This window comes from Geotrypetes seraphini, chromosome 5, assembly GCF_902459505.1.
Source record: "Geotrypetes seraphini chromosome 5, aGeoSer1.1, whole genome shotgun sequence".
Taxonomy (NCBI): Eukaryota; Metazoa; Chordata; class Amphibia; order Gymnophiona; family Dermophiidae; genus Geotrypetes; species Geotrypetes seraphini.
The window spans coordinates 153,569,934-153,577,821 of record NC_047088.1 but is presented as its reverse complement, the minus strand read 5'-3'; the positions used below and the strand labels follow the sequence as shown (position 1 = coordinate 153,577,821).

At 48.3% G+C, this 7,888-nt stretch overlaps 1 pseudogene; it reads left to right on the top strand.

The window, feature by feature from the left end:
• The first annotated feature begins 1,457 nt into the window (after nucleotides 1-1,457).
• On the top strand, nucleotides 1,458-3,057 carry LOC117360539 (annotated as a pseudogene).
• Nucleotides 3,058-7,888: the final 4,831 nt, after the last annotated feature.

Sequence of the window (7,888 nt, the reverse complement as noted above, 5' to 3'; positions counted from 1 at the left end):
GTTGTAACATCTACATGTCAGATAGAACCCGGAAGTCATCGGAGTTAAAAATACTGAAAATTGTCACTTAGAACCCTGTAATTCTAAGGTTGCGACATTAGCATCCAGGTCTGATACCCTGAGCCATGCCTGCCATCTCTTGGCAATATATATTGCTGATGTTCTGGAAATAACATTGAATGCATTAAATACTGATCTCCCTGTCTCAAGCAGATTAATGGTAATGTCCTGAAAAGAGGCCAACTGATCTGTAGAAAAATACCAGAAATTTGAAGTAGAAAGTCATATAAAAATTATAACAGCATTCTACTGCGGAGCATGGAACTTTTGAAAATTTCTACAACCAAATTTGTCCAGTGTTCTTCCCTCTAGGTCAAATGGGTTACTGGCATAGATTCTGGAACTATTGGACTTTTTCAGTGCAGATTCCACCAGAAGAGAATGATGCTGAAAATTAGATTTTTTTTTTTTAAACCTAGGCAGGTTTGTACTCTATATAGAGTATCCAGCTCCCTTGGTCGGAAGTAACCAGTGGAGTGCCGCAGGGCTCGGTCTTGGGTCCGATATTATTTAATATCTTTGTACAAGACCTGCCTTAAGGACTTCAAGGTAAGATTACATTATTTGCCGATGACGCTAAGCTATGCAACGTAGTGGACAGCGCAACCGTGCCCAACACTATGAGGCAGGACCTACTTTTACTGGAAAAATGGTCAAATACTTGGCAACTGAGTTTTAACGCCAAAAAGTGTAAGGTCATGCACCTTGGTAGCGGTAACCCCTGTAAAACATACACCCTGAATGATGAAACCTTAACAAGAACTGTCGCAGAACAGGACCTGGGTGTAATCATTAGTGAAGATATGAAGACTACCAATCAGGTGGAGAAAGCTTCAACCAAGGCTAGACAGATGCTGGGTTGCATCCGAAGAAGCTTTGTCAGCTGAAAGCCTGAAGTTATGATGCCATTGTACAGTGCCATTGTACAGGTCCTCATTTGGAGTACTGTGTTTAGTATTGGAGGCCACATTATCAAAAGGATGTGAAGAGAATGGAATCAGTTCAGCGAGTGGCCACTAAGATGGTCTCAGGACTCAAGAACGTCTAAGCAAGCTGCAGTTATATTCTCTCGAGGAATGCAGAGAGAGGGGAGACATGATAGAGATGTTCAAATATCTTACAGGCCGTGCTGAGGTGGAGGAAGATATATTTTTCCTTACAGGTCCCACGACAACAAGAGGACATCCGCTCAAACTGAAGGGTGGGAGACTTCATGGCGACATCAGGAAGTACTTCTTCACCGAAAGGGTGGGTGATCGATTGAATGGTCTTCCACGTCAGGTAGTTGAAGCCAGCAATGTGCTCGACTTCAAGAAATGATGGGATAAACATGTGGGTTCACTCCGGGGAAATGTTTAGGGGGAGGGTTCTTTGAGTGGGCAGACTTGTTGGGCCAACGGCCCTTTTCTGCCGTCATACTCTATGTATTCTATGACTATGTTCACAGAAGCCACATCACAAAGTGAGGCTGCTGTAAAGGCTAGTTTTATTGTGGCAGCAGAGATTGCAAAATCAGCCCAGCCCTTTAATGAGGGAGAGTTTGTCAAAAAGTGCATGATCAAAGTTTGTGACGTATGCCCAGATAAAAAGCAAGCATTTTTAAATGTGATCCTTAACAAAAAACACAGTAGCCTAGATAAAAAGCAAGCATTTTTAAAAGTGAGCCTTAGCAAAACCACAGTAGCTGATCATGCATGTGATCTTGCCACAAATCTACATGAACAGCTGATGGAAAAGGGAAAAGATTTCATTGCATTCTCCCTTGTTGTGGATGAGAGCTGCGACACATCTGATACTGCCCAGCTGTCAGTCTTCATCTGTGGAGTGGACTCAAATCTGCACATTATGGAGGAACTTTTGGGATTAAAATCAATGCATGGCACAACCACAGCAGAAAAAAATCTTTGACGAAGTTTCCAAATGTGTAACTCAAATGAGGCTACCTTGGGATAAACTTGTGGGACTAACGACAGATGGTGCACCCATGATGTGCGGACAAAAGAGTAGATTGGTGGCCAGGATTCAGAAGAAGATGGAGGGGGAAGAACTGTGCAGGTGAGCTAACCGTTTTATCACTGCATCATATATCAGGAATCGTGTGGCAAAGCCCGGAAGATGGAACATGTTATGAGCACAACACGAGTAGTTAACTTTATAAGAGCTAAAGCTTTGAATCACCGCCAGTTCAAGTCTTTTTTGGAGAATTGTTGTTTGAAATACACAGACGTGCCGTATCACACAGATGTGAGATGGTTAAGCAGAGGAAAAGTACTGTACAGATGTTTTGAGCAGCATGAGGAAATTTGTCAGTTTCTAAAATGCAAAGGGAAAGACACAGCAGAGTTCCGAGATGAAGAGTTTCTGTCTGAGCTGGCATTTCTCTGTGACATCAGGAGCCATCTTGATGTGCTGAACCTGCAGCTTCAGGGGCGGGGCCGTATCATCACAAACATGTATGCTGCAGTAAGGGTTTTTAAAACCAAATTGTGCATGTGGGAGACTCAGATGCTACAAGGAAACCTGGGCCATTTTCCTTGCTGCCAAACCATAAAAATGCAGATCTCTACCGTCATGTTCCCAAGTGCACAGTTTGCTGAAAAACTAGACGTACTCCGCACAGAGTTTACCCAGTGATTTGTCGACTTTGATGGCCAGAAATGTAGGTTTGAACTCCTTAGTAATCCATTTGTAATTGACGTGGAAAGAGCACCAACTAACCTCCAAATGGAGCTGCTTGAACTCCAGTGTAGTGACAAGCTGAAGTCAAAGTATGACGCTGTGGGCACTGCACAGTTTCCACATTACATCCCTGATACAGTGCCCCAGCTCCGTAACCAAACTGCTCAAATGCTCTCTATGTTTGGCAGCACATATCTGTGTGAGCAACTATTCTCCTTGATGAAGATGAACAAAATATCACATAAGAGTCATCTCACTGATGAACACCTTCACTCAATCCTGAGGATATCCTCAGCTCAGAGCCTGACCCCAAACTGATGAACTAGCATCCAAAAAGAGATGCCAGATATCTGGTTTGGACCACTGTGCATCAGCGTAGATCAGAATAGCAAACTGAGCTTGAATGAATATTTTATTTATGCACTTTCCCTTGCTACTCCAAGGCATGGACTTGAATGGTTGGATTTTCATTGAAAGAAATTATTATTATTAACCTGTGAAACAATAAAACTAGCCTTTACAGCAGCCTCACTTTCTGAAATTTTACCCCTGAATACTTGATTTCACATGTTTATGGTCATGTTTTCAATAAATATAAATGTTGGCCCATGACTTTGTCCATGTTTCTAATTTTTGCGTGGGGTTGGAGAGGATGTAACCTTATACTTCTACTAAGACTAAGGTGTGCTTTTATTAAGGGGCACATTTAGCGTACACTAAATCGGTTAGAGTACCTTAATAAAAGGACCCCTAAGTATCTTAATTAAAAGTTTGGCCCTCAACTTGGCCTATGTTTTAGATTTCTACCCCTTATGCGATTGAGTTTGACACCCCTGCCCTAGAGGAAAGGAGGGACAGGGGAAATATGATTCAGACGTTAAAATACTTCAAAGGTATTAACGTAGAACATAATCTATTCCAGAGAAAGGAAAATGGTAAAACTAGAGGGCATATGAGGTTGAGGGGTGGTAGATTGAGATATGTTAGGAAATTCTTCTTTATGGAGAGGATGGTTGATGCATGGAATGCGCTCCCAGTGGTGGTGGTGAGAGAAGAAAACAGTGACAGAGTTCAAACAAGCGTGGGATAAACACAGAGGATCTCTAATCAGAAAATAAATGGGTATACATTGAAGGAACTAAGGCCAGTACTGGGCAGACTTGCACGGCTTGTGTCCCGTATATGGACATTCAGTTGAGGATGGGCTGGGGAGGGTTTTGATGGCTGGGATGATTAAGATGGGCTGGAGTGAGCTTTGATGGAGACTCCAGTAGATGGAACTTAAGCCCTGAAATATCTAAGAAAAAGGACCATTTAAACTAAATTAATTTATGGAGCATGTATGGTTGGGCAGACTGGATGGACCACTTGGGTCTTTATCTGCCATCATTTACTATGTTACTCCAAGAAAAACAACCTCTTCCTCCACGTAAAACTAAGAACTGATGGTTCCACAAGCCAACGTCAGGCAGGAAGGCACCAGCGCATGCGTGATATGGGCAGTCTCAAGACTCAATATTTTTAAAAAAGTGACAGTTCAGTTTAACATTGCCCATACTGGGCTCTGTGAATGATATTACCTACACATGAGAATATGCTGCCTGTTTGTCCTGGGATAATGGTATATCAAATAAATTAGATGACAGCTTTCAGATAGGAAGTATTACCTTCACATGAAGACCCTACCAACAGAGTACAATAAGTTAACTTTGCTCACAAAACAGGGTATATCACTCATAAGGAAAATACTTTTTTGATATTTGATACACTGATGCTATCAACAGTTTATTTTGCCCAAAGTACAAAAATCCCTTAGCCCCCCGGAAGACCAATTCTGTTAAGTCTCTTCAAGGATTCCATACACTAGGGACTCCTTTTATGAAGGTGCGCTAGCGTTTTTAGCGCACACACCGGATTAGCACACACTAGCTGAAAAACTACCGCCTGCTAAATCGGCTGCAAGCAGGGAGGAGAGGCAGCGGAATCAGGCAGGAGGATTAAGGAGCACGTGGGGAGGCAGAGAAGGCGCTGAGGAGTGCTGGACGGGCAGCTGAGGAGAGAGGTGAACTTCGGGGTAGCGGCGAGAGAGAAGCTCCGCCCACCCCCAACGCGTCAGCGACTCGCGACCGGGCTCCTCCATTAAAGGAGGCAAGCCAACGGGCGCAGCGCTAAATCGGCTGCAAGCAGGGAGGAGAGGCAGCGGAATCAGGCAGGAGGATTGAGGAGCACGTGGGGAGGCAGAGAAGGCGCTGAAGAGCGCCGGGCGGCTGAGGAGAGAGGTGAATTTCGGGGCAGCGGCGAGAGAGAAGCTCCGCCCACCCCCAAAGCGTCAGCGACTCGCGACCGGGCTCCTCCATTAAAGGAGGCAAGCCAACGGGCACAGCGCTAAATCGGCTGCAAGCAGGGAGGAGAGGCAGCGGAATCAGGCAGGAGGATTGAGGAGCACGTGGGGAGGCAGAGAAGGCGCTGAAGAGCGCCGGGCGGCTGAGGAGAGAGGTGAATTTCGGGGCAGCAGCGAGAGAGAAGCTCCGCCCACCCCCAAAGCGTCAGCGACTCGCGACCGGGCTCCTCCATTAAAGGAGGCAAGCCAACGGGCGCAGCGCTAAATCGGCTGCAAGCAGGGAGGAGAGGCAGCGGAATCAGGCAGGAGGATTGAGGAGCACGTGGGGAGACAGAGAAGGCGCTGAGGAGCGCCGGACGGGCGGCTGAGGAGAGAGGTGAACTTCAGGGCAGCGGCGAGAGAGAAGCTCCGCCCACCCCCAACGCGTCAGCGACTCGCGACCGGGCTCCTCCATTAAAGGAGGCAAGCCAACGGCGTGCAGCCGTTCGGCGCTCGCTTTTGAGAAGGGCCTTGTACAAGGCCTAATCTAATCTCTTCATTCTCATACACAACCAAACACACTCTTCCCTTAACTCTCAAACTCTAGTATCTCTATCTCCCTCCTTTCTCCTTGCATACTCTCTGACATCTCAATCTTTCTCTTTACAGATATAAATCTCTCAAATGGCAGGGAGGACACGGAGTACCAAAGCTACTATCAAGATCGACACTCCAGCAACCGGAGGGACCCAGGGGATGGCCAAGGTCTGTACACAGACGGTAGAGGGCGACATGGACCAGAGGGCAGAGGTCTCTGTGCAGACCGAGCCCTTCCCCCCCCTCCCAAGGTACACTACAGTCTCTACGCAGACAGAGGAGCTGGGAAACTTAGATGAGGATATCTTGCAGGAACTGCTTAGTCTCAGGGAGGAGGTAAAGCGCCTGAGGAGCATCAGGGATGACGAGGCCTTCATAGACGATGCAATCCTGGAACTGTCACACATCACAGAGAGAACCCACGACAGGTCCATCCTCGACAGGCCCAATCCTGCAGCCCTAAATACAACGATTGAAGTACAGGAGATGAGGTTGGAGATGCCGGTCCCTGGTAATTAGTAACCTCCTCTACGGGCAAGCGAAGTAAACCCAACTCATTCTCACTTTCTTCTTCTTCTTTTTCTCTTCAACAGGATAGCTGTACACCGATACCACAACTCACTCTCAGAAATAGATTTCAGATCTTACAAGAAGGAACCACTGAGGAAACAGCAGAAGAGGCTCACGAAGATACCCAGCTCACAACTTCAAATCCAGAGCACGCAGACCGGCACGAGGATACCCAGCTCACAACTTCAAATCCAGAGCACGCAGACCGGTTCCCTCGGAAGGAACGAAGAGTGGTAGTCATAGGTGACTCCATGCTAAGGGGCACTGAGGGACCGATTTGCAGGCCTAATTTGCAGACAAGAGAGGTCTGCTGTCTCCCTGGAGCCAGGATCCAGGATATCACCACCAGCCTAGACAATCTTCTAAAACCTAATGATCATTATCCCATGTTTCTCATCCATGTAGGTACAAACGACACTGCTAGGAATGCCACAGAGAACATTCCCAGAGACTTTAGAGCACTGGGAAAGAAGTTGAAGCAGATAGGAGCACAGGTGGTCTTTTCATCAATTCTTCCAGTAAGAGACAGGCAGAGCTAGAGAAGAACGTATTCAACGGACTAACGAATGGCTCCGCGAATGGTGCATAGAAATGAACTTTGGATTCCTAAACCACGGCGAGACGCTCCAGGGACTACAAGGACCAGACGGACTCCACCTAACTAGAAGAGGTAGAAACGTATTTGGAAATCGACTGGCCCGCCTGCTCCAGAGGGCTTTAAACTAGGTAAGTTGGGGGAGGGTACATACTTATATCCCAGAGCAGTAAGAAACCACCCTGAGGAGTCAAGTCACACCCATACTACCGAGCCTAAGGTAGGTAACAATGATATCCACAATATTTCAGGGAGTATTATCAATAATAATTTAGGAGGCAAACTACCTACCGTATTTTCACGCAGATAACGCGCACCCGTGTAAAACGCGCACACGGGTATAGCGCGCAGAAACCACGATTTTATGTACAAAAACTTTTGTATACCGCGCTCACGGGTATACCGCGCATGCTGCCCAACTGTCCTTTCGCCCGCCCCGACTCTCCTCTGGCCACCCCGACTCTCCTTTCGGGTCGGGTTGGGCCCATGTGCCTCAGGCCGCGCCCCTAGGTGGGACCTAAGGCTCCAGGGCCTATTCTGATTGGCCCACGCGCCTTAGGCCCCACCAGTAGGCGGAGCTTTGGGACGGATGGGCCAATCCGGCCTCATTCCGTCGTTGGCTGCCTGCCGGACAGGCGGGTTTGGCTCCCGTCTGTCCGGCCAACTACCAAAGGTACGGGGAAGGGGGGTGGGGGTGTCGTGGGGGTCGGCCAGGGGGGTCGCGGGTCGGCTGGGGGGCGGTCGGAGGTTCTTGGGGGGGGCGGTCGTTGGAGGGAGGGGGGTTTGCGTCGAGGGCAGGAGGGCCTGGGATCCCTCCTGCCCGTAATGTAGTGCGGGGTGGGGGTAGGGGGTCGCCGTGGCCAGGAGGGTTTGGGCTCCCTCCTGGCCCGATATTGTCGGGGAGTTGGGGAGTCGGCCGGGCAAGAGGGCTTGGGCTTCCTCTTGCTCCGATCGTGGATGCGGGTGCGGGTGGGAGCGCGTGCGAGCGGTCGTTCGGGGTGGGGGTGAGAGCGGTCCTGCTGGGGGGAGTGAATCGGGCGTCGGGCGGGGTGGGAACTATGTAAAAA